The sequence below is a fragment of the Paramisgurnus dabryanus genome, chromosome 11, assembly GCF_030506205.2.
Source record: "Paramisgurnus dabryanus chromosome 11, PD_genome_1.1, whole genome shotgun sequence".
NCBI lineage: Eukaryota > Metazoa > Chordata > Actinopteri > Cypriniformes > Cobitidae > Paramisgurnus > Paramisgurnus dabryanus.
In genome coordinates this window covers 36,061,474-36,078,781 of record NC_133347.1, presented here as the reverse complement: position 1 = coordinate 36,078,781, position 17,308 = coordinate 36,061,474, and the positions used below count along the sequence as shown (strand labels likewise).

The window sequence follows — 17,308 nt, the reverse complement described above, 5'->3', positions numbered from 1 at the left end:
GAAACACCCATGTCACGTGATGAAGTGATTCGAAACACCAAGCGGTGCATTTCACAAGTATTTCGAAAGGTGGCGTACCTGTCGAATCTGCTTCGAATCTTAAACTGACAGGGTAGGAAACAAAACTGACAATACCTGCGTTTTTGGCAAGATCAAATACTATAAATTACTGAAAAGAAGTAATTTTTCCTCATAAGTATGTAACACTTAGGCTACTTACAAAAAATGCATGCCAGCAACAAGTGTCCCTTGTGTGAGAATGAGAATGTTTTTAAAGGCTGGAGAATTTATATGTAAAAAAGTAGCTGGTTGAGTTTATCAACACAGAACAATTTATATATTTGAATAAAGATCTTTATATGTAAACAATGTGGCATATTATGGCTTGATATATTTTATGAATCTCTTCCCAGATAGCACACGTACGTCTCAGATACGTCTTGTAAAGATCTTTACATCTGCTGACGATCGTCTTTGAATAATACGTCTTCCATATCTCTACAAGACGTATTTAAGATCTTAAAAAATTCTAAATCCTACCTGCCTGCAATGCATCTCCGTTTGGTCTTGAATCCGATCAAACGCAGACGAATCAGCAAAGACCTCCAACTCATTTCATTTTTTAAATAAATGTCTTGTTTAATTGTTTTAAAAATATAGTCAACATGTTTTTAAGGGTTGGCATTAATTTTGAAGCAAAAAATATAATTAAATATAATTAATAAAAGCCCATATCACGTATAATAAAAAACAATGTAGACATTTTGCGTTTAATCCAAAACGTTAAAAAGGCACTTACCGTATGGTGATAAAGCACCATGCACAAGAAAAGGTGATCTCATACTCTTTCTGACTACAAAATATTAACAAATACAAAACACACAAGAACATTGCCAACAGCCACTGCCCCTCTGACTGTTTTATCAGTCTGAAATGAAAACAGTTATACATTTAATTAAATAAAACAATTGCCAACAAGCTGATTATCTTAAGGTGACCCTGCTTACTGCAATTCCTGCTTATTATAATTACTGGGTGTGACTCACATTAAGTGTGTTTGTCAACAGTTATATATCTAAGCTTGAAACTTTTGATAGTTTTTGACCCCACGCCATCCATTGAAATTGTGTAACACACCTTGCATTTTCACAACATTTCGTTTAAAAAAATCATCTGAACAAACTCTGAGCAAACCAAAGGTGATATTAAGAATGTTTATATAGATGAAGAAACCTCATACAAAATTGAAAACACAATACACAATCTGACCAGGTTTAATCCAGCATCACAGCATGAATTATATTGACTAGTTTGTTTACCAAATTTGAATAAAATGTTTAACCTATGTGTTAATATGATTACAGCCACAGTGTAACAAAATACTGCAAAGCTATTGATCACGTTCTCATTACATTACTTCACAAGACCCAAAGCTGATCAGGACACTTTAAGAGCACTGTAACGTAGTAACTGCTGAAAGAACCATGTAATACTGTGAATATAATGACAAACTGTTCCATAACACTTAGATGTGACTTTAATTACAATACAACATACTCTTTCTCATACTCAGGGTTTTTAAACTGTGGGTGAAGACCCACTTGTGGGTCGCACCGTAAGATAGTGAGTGTTGCATTGTAGTAATGGTTTGTCCAATTAATTATTAGCAATGGTTTTGATATACTATAAGATTACACCTGTCTAAAGCCCATAATACATGGCACGATTTTTGGCTGTCCCAGATGAAAGATTACCAATCGTGAAACAATTGTGGAGATTTCTGTGATCGTGGCTCTTAATTGGTGGTCCTATCTCATACAGTGTGAGAGGTTTAAAGACGTCTGTTTTCCCAGTCCTGGGACCAAAGACACCTACGATAGTTTTATGACAGTGTAAGAAGTTCAGCATGATCAACGCACATCAACAATGTGTTTGCTTCTACGACCTGAATACCTGTATTTGTGTACCACTAGCGCATGTTGATGACAGATGTCGCAGCTTCAGATGCAATAGGTGTCTTCATCGACAGTCTACTGCTGAAGTTTAAACAATCCTTGTCACACAGTGTGATAAGGTCTTATTGGATTGCAAAAATCCTGCTGTGTATCCTGGGCTTAATATGTTGTGGAATGAAAAGTTTGGAAACCCCTGCTTAACACAAAGTCTCATTTAAAGTTTATAAGAACTTTTGCAATAGACCGACACTAAACGAAACTGATGGCAGATGAGGTGTTGGGATGACAATGGGCCAAAGTTGAATCTGTGCATCTTAGCAGATCACAGGCAGGTTTCTCCTGAAATGCTGCATTAAGAAAAGAAAGGAAAAGATGTTAGAACATTTTTAAGGAAATTTAAATAATTCTCACAATCAATATTGGACTATAAACAATAAATTATTACCAATGCAATAACATGCAAACAGACCTGTCAACCACCTAAATAATAGATACTACGCGGTAGGCATGGGCTGGTTACCAGTTTTAAGGTACACCGTGGTTTTAAACAGTCAAGGTTACAAAACCACTAAAATGGTCTGTGAAACCGTCTCCAAGGTATGAACTGTATTTATACAAAATTCATTAAGTCATGTGATTGATTTGATGTTTACATGTAATATACATTTCGAAAATATTATATATAATATAATTTAAAGGCTTTATTTTTCCCTGCCATTTAAAAATAAAAAAATTTAGTGTAGCAATGGGAATACCGCAACACTGTGAAACCGTGGTATTTTTGCTAAAGGTAATCATACCGCCAGAATCTTATACTGGCCCATGCCTACTAAGCGGTTGTACCATGTGTTAGAAACATCAAGATTCTCAAATTTTTAGGGCTAGCGCAATACCACAGTTTTGGCTATTCTTCATGTTCTCTAGGGCAGTTATTTTGCCCCAGTGACAGAAACAGCGACAGTAATCAAATAATTCATTACCTTATCTACATGTGGGTAGAGGCCCACAGGTGAAGGAAGATTTTTGGCCTGCACTTTCACAGCTGGTAAACATGGATTGTGGTGGGCTAGTGACAGAATGAAGAAGATCAGTTTAAAATGTGCTTTACAACCAGAGGTTGCATTATTTTGACAGACAAGGGCTGTAAGAAAATGGTCAAAATCAATAATAATATGAGGCAACAGCCAAACAATAACAACTAAACTCAATCAACTGTCTTAATCTGCCTGAACTCCAATCTTGTGGTCTATAAAGTGGGAGTTTATCTGTGTGTAATTCAACCATCATGTTAGACTGAAGGAATTGCAGTTATCATTAGATTTCCCGACAGCACTGGACAAATGACTTCTCACACTCAGTGTGACTTGAGACAAAGGATAAACAAAGACATTGAGTATGTTTACATGCACATAATAAGAGGACAATTATCTTATTATGATATTATAAAAATCAGCTTATTACATTAACATGTTTCAAGCGTTTTAATTTACTTTTATTTGTGAAGTTTATCTATCACAGGTGGAGACATACGCACATACGAAACGGCAAAAAAGACTTTAAAATCTGGTTTAAGAGCAAAAAAACTACCTGTGCCAATCAGTTTTTGCCATTTATGGGCTTTACCCTATAAAAGAAAACCATTTTATGCATTTAAATGACCTTACACGTTATCAGTTTATTAAGCGTTTAGACTATGTAGACACACTCACTGTGCACTAAAATTAAAAAAAATTGGTTAACACGACCACTCGTGGTGGCTTCACTCAGAGGTTGGAGAAGACAACCGGTGGACTAAACATCAAGCCTCTGCACGATTCAGGTAAGTGGAATAAAATACATTGTAAATAAACATTATTAAAACAGATTGTGAAGTCATTCATTCAAAACTTGCTATGACCTAAGCCTAAATGACTTAATTTCTTTTTAGAATTAAGACAACCTTAGCAGGAGAGCCCCAGCAGTAACTTTCTCTCAAGCAGATGAGCAATAAGTTGCTTTGTATGAACACCACCCTAACAATCAAGGTAAAAGAGCATTAAACATTAAAGGTATTGCGGAGAATTTAGGTTTTCCGGGTGGATCATCAAGACTATTGGTCCTCCTAGTTGTCAATCTGGAGTGTTGCGCAATTGCATTTTTTTTTAAAAAGCGGAGACGGCGTTTCTTTTCTAAAATTCGAGAAAATCCTCCGCTACACCTTTAAGTGGAACATTTCTATAGCATGCTGCTTATAGCTAGTGAGAAAGATAATCTAATTGATCTACCATGCATATCCTTCAAATAACTTAACAGAACAACTGAACATGTATAATATAATTTAATATGTACATTATTAATAATAATTGTTAATAATATTTAATATTTGTGAAATTATATACTTGTGAATTCATTATATTTGCAATGTTTATACATTACCTGTTTTTAGGTAAACAGATTATCCATCAGTGGGTGCCTCAAGGTCGGCTCTGTAAATACTGTATTCTGCATGTTTCCGAGCACACGTTTTCCAGGACACACTAATATTAAACAGAAAAACAACATAAATCAGTGTTAAACACAAACAAATTTTAGGTAAATTAAATAAGGTTTTCATTTTCAATCAATATAAAAGAAATAAACGCAATAAAAAACAATGTCAGTGACGTAATAAATATGTGTAAATTTACACGCATCATTTATTAAGCATTATAAAAAAATCCAGCAATATGATTAAACTTTGGTTATTTGTTATTATCCCTGCATTCAAATGGTTGCAGATTGGAGCAGGAAGTTAACCCTTCTGTCGCGCAAGCGCGAGCATAGACAGTGGTCGCGAGGCCATTCGTACGTCACGTGAGCGCCATTTTCATGATATGACCGTTTTTCCTCAGGCACACTTCAACATTTTCTTCGCATTTAACATCATTATTAACATGTAAATAATATAATTCGTAAACATAACGTTTATGTTAATTTATAATGTTTTTTTTTTTTTATTGTTGGCTTTAAGTTAATTTGTCTGTCAGACTCAGTTTGTTCGTGTTGGTAAGTAACTTAACGTACGTTATTAACGTTACGCTAGCCTTTTGTCATGTATGTGTTGTTAGAAACTGATAAAAATACGAATTAATTCACAGATATAAATAACTTTATAGCTAATACAACTGATAAAATATATTAACTTAATTATCAAACCACTTCGCTATAAAACTTTAAGGCTTCTTGTGAATACCGATCGTTTACATAACGTTAACTTACGCCAAGCAAGTCGGACGGGAAGATTCATACATTTTATAACTTAAGTAACTTTAAGTTAAACAGGGGCTGGTCTAGGCTAACTTAGCAAATGTTTACCCCACCACCGCTGAGAAAACGGTTACATGTTCAACGTGCCTTGCCTTCGGGATTTGCAGCTCGGTTTTGGCTTGCATTGATAAACGTTACAAACAAACCAAAAAAAGAATGATCATATACGACAATCAATCTTTAGATCCACTACATGCATAACATGTTGGTTACTTACCTCTACTGATGAAACTCCTTCGTCAGCGTTGTAACTTCACATGTTGGTTTTGGTAAATCACACGAGGCCAAAGATCGAGGTGAAAAAGAGAAATAAATCGTTCTGCGATCGTTTAACGCGATGAGACACGAAGCCACAGGCTACTCCAGCCCAAAGATTAGTGTAGCCCTTGTGTCAGGCTTCACGTGGCTTAGCCTTAACCAGTATGACATCACAGTACCGCGTGATTACACTGTTTCGTGGGCTTTTGAATCACTCTCGCGGTACTTCAATGTTTGCGCATGTGTGCCTGAAGTCAATCACTCATGCTTGTAACAGGGGTAGCGTTTGTGCGCTCAGTGATTTAGGGTGTTACAAAACAAGATTATTACATGAATATTATCAATTAGTATTGTAATAAAGCTTTTTAAATGTTTGTTAATGATTAAGTGTCATTAACAAACTCTGATTTAAAACATCAATATATATGCTACGTAAATTTTCCTTAAATCATCAAAACATCCAAATTCAATGAAACAAAAACAACAACAATGTATTTAAGATGAGACACATTCAGCATTTATAATTTTTTCTCTCTTTTTTGTTTGACTTTGTTTTCTACAGTAGCCTGTTAACAGTAGACCAAAGGTATGATGATCAATTATAAATGCAATATGGTTGAAAGGTCAGTAAACAAACAACAAAAAGGTAATTTCTTAATAGAATGTCTATACATTTTTTGCTTTTGTTACATATTTCATACATTAAAATCATTAAACGTTAATAATTATGTATTCCAACTTGTTGCAGCTTGACAAAAATGTAGCTTGAAGGAGAAGGGACAGCTGAGTAACAAAGTCCTGGTATGCAGACGACGATACTATTACACTGACAAGAGTGTAATGATGATGGAGACACAAGCCAGAGAAAGGGGGACCAAACACCAGGCCAGAATTCTGCATGAGTCAGGTAAGCATAATGAGTTACAGCAGTGGTTCTCAACTCTGTTCATGGAGTCCCACTGCTCTGTGCATTCTGTATGTCTCTTTGATTTGACAGACTGAGGCTGCGTCCAAATATCACTTTGTGCATCCTATCGTGCATCATGTTCTGGATGTAAAGCATGAGACTTTTAATTGTATGTTAACATTTCTATGGTGTTCACTGCATTATTGTTATGCATTTTGTGAAACATCTGCAACATTGTGTCGTTTATTTAGGGACTACTGAATAAATAATACACTTTAATAAAGCTACATACTCAAAACAAAGAGCTTTTTTACAGGAGCAAAGAATTCTGCATCTAAAAGTTTGATATAAGCAAATGTTCATTTCAGAGTGTTCATTTTATTTACAGAAAAACTTAAAAATGTTAAATATAAATTAAAAGTAGTAAATAAAACACAAATACGTTTTGGTGCAAATTGCTGGCACTACCTGGATTGAAATTTTTACCCATGCTAAGTGTGTCCCATCGGATGAATAATTCTACATGCACGCTTGGGATCTTCACGCCCACTAGAATACTTAGGCCAAATACAAAAAAAAACCGTAATGTAAGTAGTCTAGTGCAAAGACAACAAGTGTGAACATTTGGACACAGCCTCAGTTCAGTTCATGAAGATCTCTACTAATGAGCTGATGATTTGAATAAGGTGTGTTAAATAAGGAAGACATACAAAATGTGAATAGCAGAGGACCTCAAGGAACAATGTTTAGGTACAGTTACACTGTATAAAACATTAACTAAACAGACAAATTATTTGTCATAGCTTCAATAAACAAAAGAATGTCACCTGCATAGTAGTGTACCCTACTACACTTGGTCTCTGCAACAGTCCAGTTTAGTTCATGGTAGGGGGGCATATTTAGAAACATAAATATTTTCAAATTATTTGCGACCCTTACAAAGACACTAATTTCCCACAGCCAGCAACAGCACAATGTTTGTCTGACATCACAATCTTACTGTTATTACAACTTTATGATTGTCAACAACTACTACTTTAGACTGAACACCAGTGGGCGGAGCCAACGATATAATGATGTGCTGTGTCTTTCTGTGGGGGAGGTCAAATGAAAATTAATTTAGCTAGTGACATCACTACTCCAGCCATTTTACATTCGTAAAAGAAGAATGCTGTCTGCGATTCACTTATGTTTCCATGATTGCAAAAACCTTTATCGAAGTACATATACAATTGTTTAAGTGTCATAATTAAAACATGCCTAAATTGGCAGTGACCCTGGCTTAAGTCGATACAAAACTCAAGTGCAAATCATGACACTCATATTAACTGTAGTTTTGCAAATTATTGTAACACCGATATCAGTTATGAATAGTGTCTTATGTAAATATAAAAAGATCAGAACAAAAAATGAATATAGTCAAAAAAATATGATCTGTGCATTAAGATTTGCATTGTAAATGCAGTCTTATTGTTAAGAAAAAACTTGGTTATTGCTGGAATCATGAATGGTCTGAATAGGATTGGAGTTTGTTTACTTGTGAAACTTACCTGCACCACCATTTACAGATCCAGTGGGTGCAGATCATCATACAGATGGTTCAAGTGTGGATCCACCTAATATTCAAGGTAAAAGAGCATTTGTTCACAGCATTATCTAAGAAAACATATCACTAGATATTACATATTAGATGTTAATGTCTGACTCTGATCCATACGAAACAGATTTTCTGTCCTGGGACACTCGGCTAACCATCAAGAAAGAACACAGTAGGTTAACAAGAATCTGACCTCACGTTTGATCATTACAAAATTATGGCAGTACATTACACATTTAAGGACTGTTATTCCTCTGGCTGATTTAAAAATACCCAAAAGTTCTTAAAAAGAAGCAGCCCTAGTTATTTTGGCTTGTTAAACATAAACTATATAGACAAAACTATTGCGACACCTCCTTCTAATAAACAGGTTTAAATACTTTACTTATTTCCATGAGCACAAATCTTAATGCTACAGCATATGATATTCTAGAAAAACCGTTTGATGCTAAATTTATAGCAAGAGTTTTGGCAGGGCCCTTTTCAATACCAACTTAAGAATGACCCTACAAACAAAGTAAGGTTCAAACAGAAAATTAGTGATTCAGTCTGGTGTGGAAGAACTTTGACTGGTCTGAATAAAGCCCAGACCTTAACTCAGCTAACACCTTTGATATGACTCAAAGGTTTTTAGCCAAAAACTCATCACCTAAACCTATCAATGACTTGTACAAGAAGCTGTAGTCATTTCGGAACAGAAAAAGGCACTTACAAAACTGTTGCAACAAAAATCAAAATTCTTTGTAGTGGTATTATATGGTATAGCATTTTTATTTGTTTTGATTGGACATACTGGAATAAATAAACATGTTTATTAGAATGAGGCCTCCCAATACTTTTGTCTAGTGTATTTTCCACAGACAGGGTAACGCAATCCTTAGAGTGTGCTTCTTTGTAAATGTGACAAATGAAAATGACCTGATCCATCATTTCCAGCTCCAGTGGGCATCCTTTATCCATCCAGACCCTCATACAGATGGTTGGAGTTTTGATTCACCTAAAGTACCATGCAAGGTAAGAGAGCATTTGTTGACATAATTAGGAAGAAAACATAAACGCATTGTTCATGGCATTTAAATACAACATAACACTGTTTAATACTACCTTTTCTGTTCAATCCATAGAGCACTCATTTTCCCTCTTGAGACCATGGTGTGACCTGCAAGGTCGAATGGAGAGTAAGTTGCCTAAAAAAAATATTTATCATTATCACGTCATTAGCTAAACATCAACATGTCTGAGGCAGATGCAGGTCTGATAATCTGTCCAACATTCAAAACCTCACAGTAAATCTACAGTCTTGAGTACTGTTTTAAATCAATGTATACTTATGCTCATTATGAATTTTAATAAAAAATACTAAATGTATATAAAAAGCCTCAATTCAATTATTTTTTTGATATTGCAGCTGTAAGCGAGACAATCTTGGAGTCACCTGCATTCACTGGTCCAGTTGTTAGTCCAATTACAGATGGAGATTATAGAAGAGGATGATGTCTTTTCTCCAACATCTTTCTAGACTGATAAAAGATCTAGACAGGCTTGAACAAAAGTTAACAGAGGGGCTTATATAGAGAATGGTAAGAACCATTTTATCCGTCAAACTTTTTACCAATTATTGTAAACATAAACAATATTGTAGGGCTTAATTTGTTTTAAACATTACTTCAATGTACTGTATCTGTTTAAGGTGAGCAGCTACACATAAAAGAAGAACATGGAGAATCTGCCCAGAGGTGTTAACCAGCAATGCAGCTATACAACTAAAGTGATGCAGGCGGAAACAATGTGTGTATGTTATGTCCAAATGTTGTTATGTTCAAATGTTTTACAATATACTTAAACAGGTGGACCTGTCATTATTGCATTAGTCAAGTACAACTGAGTAGGTTAAGTTTACATATCAACGTCAATAAATATATATAAATAAATATCAGTCTTGACAGCAAACATAATAATGTTAAATAAAATAATAATTACAGCTTTTTAAGAAATTTACACGGGCTCAAACTATCAGTGAAATTAACTATCAAAAACCTAAAATAACCACAGACACGTGAATAAAATATCTAACGTGAACTAGCTAGTTACTGTACATACATTGCTAATTATCAACGAAATTTCTAGTTAACTAATCCCACACCCAGCATTATTAAAATGTATTATTACTACATACCTTAAACAAATGTCCCCTTAAATCGCCAGACCAGGACAGGTTTCTTTCTTGCCCTTCTTCTTTTGCATTGCGACGTCGATATAAGTGCATGGTGTGGTGTAGCACGAATTTAACGCAAAGACGCTCATATTAATAATATACACGATATTGACGATTAATACGGATGATTTTATCTTTGTTTGACATTATCAGAGTTATATTGAGGAAACAAAGAAAACATATGACATAGTTTGTAAAATTCATTTTTCCTTATTTTTGTAATGGTTTCTTTTAGAATGCATCTGCTGCAGATGAAGAATCCGTCCGTCTACCACTGAAGGAGACGCGGAAAATCGGGAAAAGATGTTCTTTGCCCGAGGAAGCATTTGATTAATTTAAAGATATTGTGTTTCTTTGTATGTTATAGAAAAACGTTGCTTTTTTGCATACACTCGTGTAAATATGCATCTTATGAATGTTTTCCTTTGTCTAATTTTAATAAATTTTACGCAATCAACTGCCTGTTTTATTGAAAAAACTGTTTTAATTGTTGTCAATGATATATTGTAATAATGTGTATAACTGTGTAGAAGATGTAGTTTAGAGCAATTTATTTTTAATGATCTTTTAATCGTCTTTTAAAGCTCTCAGAAACATCTTAGAAAGAGCTCGATTAAAGCTCTTATAAAGATCTTTTAAAGATCTAAGAAACATCTTGGAAATATCTTAGAAACATCTGCTAACCATCATTCTAAATATCAAGCGTCTTGAAAAGATCTTAAAAGCGTCTTCAAAACGGCTGGGCTCGTACGTCTCAGATACGTAATTCATATGGGCAAACGACCTTTATAATACGTTTTCCAGACGGAATGGAAATCTGAGTGATTACCTCGCAGATACGTATCTGAGACGTACGTGTGCTATCTGGGTTATTATTTATTTGGTATATCTCTATTCTATTATTTTTTTTTCATTAAATAGACCCGAATAGCCTATAGTTATCGACAATTGTGAGCCTAAAAGCTCATGTAGTTGTCAAACAGATGTTAAAACAACAACAAAAACCATTTTATTATGATGACGTAGCGCATGCATTTCCCAGGTTCGATCCTAAGATCTACGCATGAGAGTCGAGAGCACTATCCACTCTCCCATTCTATCACTTGTGTCAATCAAACAACATGTGGGATACAATTAGTCAGCGCTCGTCTAAAATCTTGTCAAGGCTGCTTCATGTAAAGACATGCAAACGACCGCTAGGTGTCACTGTGGAGGCGGTTTCGGATTGATGTTTCGAAGCCTCGAAACATACGGCACAATTGATTCAACTGTTTCAGTGTTTCACGAAGCCTCGCTCTGCCCACCACTAATTACCTAACCAATCAAAGTATTTATATATATATATATAGCAATCACAACTTACTGCATATGTACGCACACTGTAACCCAGTATAACTCAAATTAGTCTTCGAATCAAACTTAACTAAACTGAATACAGCTGCTGAACTCTTAACCATCTCACGTGCACTGAATCTCTCTTCCCGATCAGCGAATTAGCTCCTCCTCCCACGGTGACGTCACATATGCAAAACACTCTGATTGATCAGAATTATTTATAACTTAAAGACAACTGAGGCTTTTGTACAGTAAAGCTAAATGTGTTTAAATGCAAATCCATTAAGCCTACTGGTGTATGAAATGGATCTGAAGTATATCATATATCCCAAGCTTTGGAGAAGCTTTGCTATTTTCTACAATTGTACCTTATATTTTGTACATTTAACCAGATTGCTTAAAATGTTTATTCATCTCAGTCTGTCTCTCTTGTACTTTCTCAACAAAATATTTTATGTTCAATAAATCACCAAAACAATTTCCTTTACTTTATCTGTTTACTGTTTACTTACAGTTGACTTAGTGCATCTGACACCTGCATTCTTCAAGTAAAAATGAAAATCACTGCAAAAATAAATCAAAACTATAAATATCAAACTCAAATCCTATACTGCGGTGCAAAAAGGTCAAAATAAAACAAAGCAATGTCATTTCAATTAAAATGTTCCTCTAAAATAAATCTTTTATTGTAGCTTCTTGACGCTGCTCTGCAGGTCTTCCAGTGTTTTTGCTAGGGCTTGCAGCTCTTCCTTTTTCTCGGCCACACTTTTGCGATAAGCATTGGATTTGGACAGTAATGTGAAGTCCTGTTTTTTTTCTGCTCTCATTGCCATTTCGTCTGCCTCTTTCTGCATCATCTCACTGCTTTTCATTATTCTTCTCTGTTTTGCTTTGACATTTTCTATGTCTTGGTGGAGCTCCTTTCTTTTCTTCTCATTTACAGTTTGTTCTTTATTCTTTTTTTCATCCTCAAGGTATTGCATATACCTCATTCTTGCAGTGTTGGATTAGGTCTTTTGGCAGGGCTTCATCAACTGCATGCTTAGCCATTGCATCCTGGATCAGGCGCAATGCTATCAGACTCCTCTCCTTCAAGTTTTCCACTAGCATGTCCTTGTTCACGGAGTAGGAGACATTTCATCATGTCCCACAGTGCTGCATACTCTGCTCTTTCACGGATAAATCTCCCAAAAAATTCTTCAAGCCTGCAACTGTGTGAAAAATCTTGGAATTCTGCCTTGAGGTTTGCACTTGCATGCACTGAGAATATTTTATACTGAGCAAGGATTTTGTCGCACTCTGAGGCAGTGCACCATCCTGCATTGAGGATAACCTGTAGGAATTTCTCAAACATTGCTATTGCATGCTCAGTCTCAGTCTCTGTCACCATGATCACAGGGTCGAGGGAGCTCATGTGCCGCACTGCTGGGTACATAAGAGGACTTCTCTCCATAATTTTTTTGCTGGTCACAGCAAGGAATGAGACACATTCCTTCTTGAAAACCTGTATGTTCACTGGATTTTCCTGGAGCTTTTTAGATGCTTTCTCCAAAGCTTGTTTTGTAGCCAATCCGGTGTCCAATTGTTTGAGTGGCACATGGATTGACTTGTCTTGGACATCAAGTTTCAGCAGCTGGACAGATGTTTTCATCTTCTCCAATTCTTCTCTCTTAATAAAGCATGACAGCAAGCATCTCAGGATGGACTCGAGCTCTTTTGCAAGGAAAGGCACCATTGGTGCATCTGTTTGGAATTTTATCCAAAAAAGACTTCAGCTGTCTAGCAACAAATGCAAAAAACTGGAGCTTAGCCTGAAAAAGAGGGTCAGCTGTGGCACCTTTTACTGTACAGTAGGATGCAGATGATGGTACTTTGCTTTTAAGGAGATTCTGGTGGCTGGTGATGTACTGTTGCACAGCTGGCCACACTTCCAATGCCCGCTCTGCGACTGCCAAGTCTTCAACCCATCGATGGGCACAGAACTTCAGAGGAAATGTTGTTGTTTTGGTCACCTCAATGAAGTCAGCTCGTCTTGCTGGTGAATCATGGAACATCTTCCAAAGTGCTCTGAGCACATCTCCCACCTTCCAACCGGTTTCTCTCGCTCCATCTTGAAAACTTCCATGAAGAACATGCAAATCACAACTTCCCAAATTTATCATCTTTGGTGCATCTGGGTCCTCTTGGCTTTTGTCCTCTTGGAATATCCTCAGGAGCTTCCAGTTGACAGCAGGGCCATCCATTGAAATCTGTAACAGCTTATTGGGATTAAGTGGTGACAGGGCTCTCTTGATCCTTTCCAGAAGTTTCTCTGCTTGAGTGTGTCCCAAAAACTCTGAATCAAAATAATGCATCACAACCTTTCCTTCATGTTCACTCCAGTGCCTCACTACAACATCCAACTGTTCTGTCTGTGTCACTTTATTCAGGCATTCATCAAAGGAAACTACATAGCATGGTGCTTTTCTTATATCTTTGATCAGTTGCTCTTTGAAATAAGGACCCGAGCCAAAACATATAAGGTAAGCTGCTTTTGTTGCACCACATGCAAACTTCTTGGCAATCTCACTGTCTGGGAACATCTGACCAAAAATGGAGATATCAGAGCTGGAGTTGAACGAGTAGTGTGACATCACCATCTTAATTACCCAGCGAATCTCTGCTTCAAACACAGCTTGGCTTGAAAAGAATGCTAAGCTCCCCTGTGTTTCTGATCTTTTTCTCTGTTCACTTGTACTAGGCAATTGTAATGCTGTACTTTCATTACTGGCACTTTCCTCATGTACACTGGCTGTTGGTAGCTCTCTATTTGTTGAACAGCTACTTCCCTCTCCTGTGTCTGATGAAGTATTCCTCATGAAATCTGTCATTCTTCTTTCACTGTTTAACTGTCCAGAAATCTTAACATGGCCTTGTCCCCGTGCATGACTCCTGACTGCTGAGACTCCCATGTTACCAATATCAAAAGATTTCCTGCAGAGCTTGCAATATGCCCTATGCACATCTCCAGACACTTTTTCTAGCCATTCCCTGAACTGGGGGTTTTCCTTCCACTCAGTTTTGAATTTGCTCTGTCTTCCTGACATCGTCACTAACTCCTGCCTATAAAGGACAACAGAAATTTGAAAGTCTAAAACTACTTATATTGACTGATTACTGAAATTAGGCCTACTTTTCATACCTTAGCATTTTCATATCTTTCATATTCTATTAGGGGTGTGACGGGGCACTTAATCCACGAGACGAGACACGAGATTGGGTTCACGAGAACGAGACAAGATTTTTACTTTATTTTTAAGAAATTCTCAATGATAAAATAAATGAATGGGAAACTGAAATCACATTATTTTGAAATGTTTTAACTAATCTAGGACTGTCCCTAACAATTATTTTGCTAATTGATAATGAAGTAATTTGATATTTTTGGTAATAAAATAATAACCTTTAACATTACATAATAATGACAATGCAATAATAATTCGTCCAAATAAAGTATCAAAACTAGTAAACACATTTATATAGCCTAAAAAAACAAAATTATGTACTATAACAAATGCCTATAGGGGGCGGTAAATGACCCACTTCAGTTACTTTAATTTTAAATGGATGCTTTTAGCCAAACAACGTTTAAATCCATTTAAATCTTTAATATTTCTCCAATTCTTTACAGTAGAAATGATACAGTCACTGTTATTATTGAGCAAGATTTAAAAAGCAAACGCAGTAAAAGACAGAATATAATGCATTAAATTTATGACGTATGCAGTCTACAAATGCAACCTCTGGATGCAGCATTTTGTATAAGAAACGGCCAGCATTTGACCTCCCCGCGGAATCTCGTGACATAATTAATTTCGCGATACATATTTAATCGCACGAGATCTCGTCACACCCCTATATTTTATGTATTATACTTACTGTACACAACACATTATTTTTTCACTTAGACTTCGACTCGAATGCTTTCCCAGTGAATCCTTACGTGTAACGGTTCACATTTACCAAAAGCTGGCAGGTACACACACACGTACACACACACACGTACGCACACACACACACACACACACACATTCTGGTTTCCATGTTTTGTGGGGACATTCCATAGACGTAATGCATTTTATACCATACAAACTGTATATTCTATTCCCCTTACCTACCCCATTCCCTAACCCCAACCATCACAGAAACCTTTCTGATACTTCACACTCTCAAGAAACATCATTTTGTTTGATTTATAAGCTTGTTTCCTCATGGGGACATCAAAATGTCCCCACAAGGTCACAAAAACACTGGTATTCCTATCTTTGTGGGGACAATTGGTCCCCACAACGTGATAATTACCAGGTACACACACACACACACACACACACACACACACACACACACACACATACATTACCTTTTTAAGCCCAACTGCAGCAAATGGGGAACGGGGTACAGAGAGTGAGGCAGAGCAGTGCCATTGAGTAGAGCGGTGCTGAGGCAGAGGGGAGGAGGAGAGGAACGGGAATGTTACGTTGTAGGTTCAGTAGACTTGTTATTCTCTGCTTTTCTACAATGATTAGCTGAAACTGCTTCACCACGCTGCTGAATCGTGTTGTCAGACAGGAGTACCGCACGTGCATATTTGCCACAGAACTCACATGTCCGTAGTTTAGAGGGGCAAGTCCTACCAGCGTACTATGTCGTCAAATTGCGCACTTGCTACGCAAACGCGTACATTGGCAGGTTTGTGTCACGTGGGGTGGTGTGCTGGCTACATGTGGAAATGAAAGCAGACAAGCGCTCCAGCCCAATATTACACGTTAAAGGCAGGTCAAAACAGACATTCATGCATAACATTTTTAACCCGTTTGCGTTCATCCTACCAGGAGGGAAAATAATTTTCCAGGACAACGCAAGCGTTTTCAGGACATTTGACGTTTCCCCCCATTTTTTATGTGTTTTCCAGTACTGGAAAATTGGTCTTTCATTTTCCAGGTTTTCCAGGACGCCTGGGAACCCTGTAAGACTTTTTAACATCCACAACATTTTTTTAGAAAATTTAGTTTGAAGTCAGAAAAAAATAATAATTAAACTATGAAGAGAAAAGATAAAATGCTTCTTTTAAAAACTTGTAATTTAGACGTTCTTTTGGTAACCAAAAAAGACAAAATCGTATCACAGTGTAGAAATGTCACAGGTAGGGGTGGACCCAGATGTAAATAAGGTCACGCCCCTTTCTCCACCTCGAGGAGATTCCCAAAGCCACCCCAATGACCAGACACACACAGTATGCATAATATTAAAATACACTTTATTTAATTTACTTAAAATAAAATAAATAGGGGAGCGAGGGAGGGGAACTTAAAATAACGGCCTCTTCAGGCTCTCGTTATCTCTCTCTGGCAGGGGTTCACGCAATTTCTTTCTCAGGTCGTCCACTCGCTCTCTTCCTTCCCTTTCCACAGGCATCGTCTTGGACACAAATCACAGTTAGTTTGCTTCACGATGGCTCTCACCTCTTGGCTGGACTCAGCGTACCATAAGTACAGGTCTCACTCTGTTTCTCCTCAGAATAATCACTCTCTCTCCTCCTCTCTCCACAGGTATCAACTTGGACACAAAGCACAGTTAATTTGCTTTACGATGGCTCTCACCTCTTGGCTGGACTCAGCGTACCATAAGTACAGGTCTCACTCTGTTTCTCCTCAGAATAATCACTCTCTCTCCTCTTCTCTCCACAGGTATCAACTTGGACACAAAGCACAGTTAAT

The 17,308-nt window shown here is 36.7% G+C and overlaps 3 long non-coding RNA genes across 11 annotated transcripts; 1 reads left to right on the top strand and 2 right to left on the bottom strand.

Moving 5' to 3' along the window:
- Positions 1–1,271: 1,271 nt before the first annotated feature.
- Positions 1,272–6,103, bottom strand: LOC135768841 (uncharacterized). Its single transcript, XR_012337979.1, has 4 exons — positions 5,458–6,103; positions 4,371–4,471; positions 2,936–3,021; positions 1,272–2,302 (listed from the first exon to the last, which is right to left on the bottom strand). It is a non-coding gene; the product is annotated as an uncharacterized lncRNA (long non-coding RNA).
- Positions 3,202–11,093, top strand: LOC135718128 (uncharacterized). 7 transcript variants are annotated; one of them, XR_012337980.1, is made up of 10 exons: positions 3,202–3,979; positions 6,061–6,121; positions 6,247–6,405; positions 7,974–8,033; positions 8,130–8,174; positions 8,939–9,016; positions 9,127–9,180; positions 9,411–9,582; positions 9,693–9,794; positions 10,453–11,093. It is a non-coding gene; the product is annotated as an uncharacterized lncRNA (long non-coding RNA). The 7 variants fall into 7 exon arrangements; XR_010520565.2 differs by lacking the exon at positions 10,453–11,093 and having other exon boundaries at positions 3,202–3,774; positions 3,883–3,979; positions 9,693–10,159; XR_012337981.1 differs by lacking the exon at positions 10,453–11,093 and having other exon boundaries at positions 6,061–6,084; positions 9,693–10,159.
- LOC135718127 (uncharacterized) lies at positions 6,399–10,444 on the bottom strand. Of its 3 annotated transcripts, none has more exons than XR_012337985.1 (6): positions 10,179–10,444; positions 9,438–9,543; positions 9,107–9,189; positions 8,921–8,999; positions 7,956–8,021; positions 6,399–7,496 (listed from the first exon to the last, which is right to left on the bottom strand). It is a non-coding gene; the product is annotated as an uncharacterized lncRNA (long non-coding RNA). The 3 variants fall into 3 exon arrangements; XR_012337986.1 differs by having other exon boundaries at positions 9,107–9,161; XR_012337984.1 differs by lacking the exon at positions 10,179–10,444 and having other exon boundaries at positions 9,107–9,161; positions 9,438–9,576.
- Positions 11,094–17,308: the final 6,215 nt, after the last annotated feature.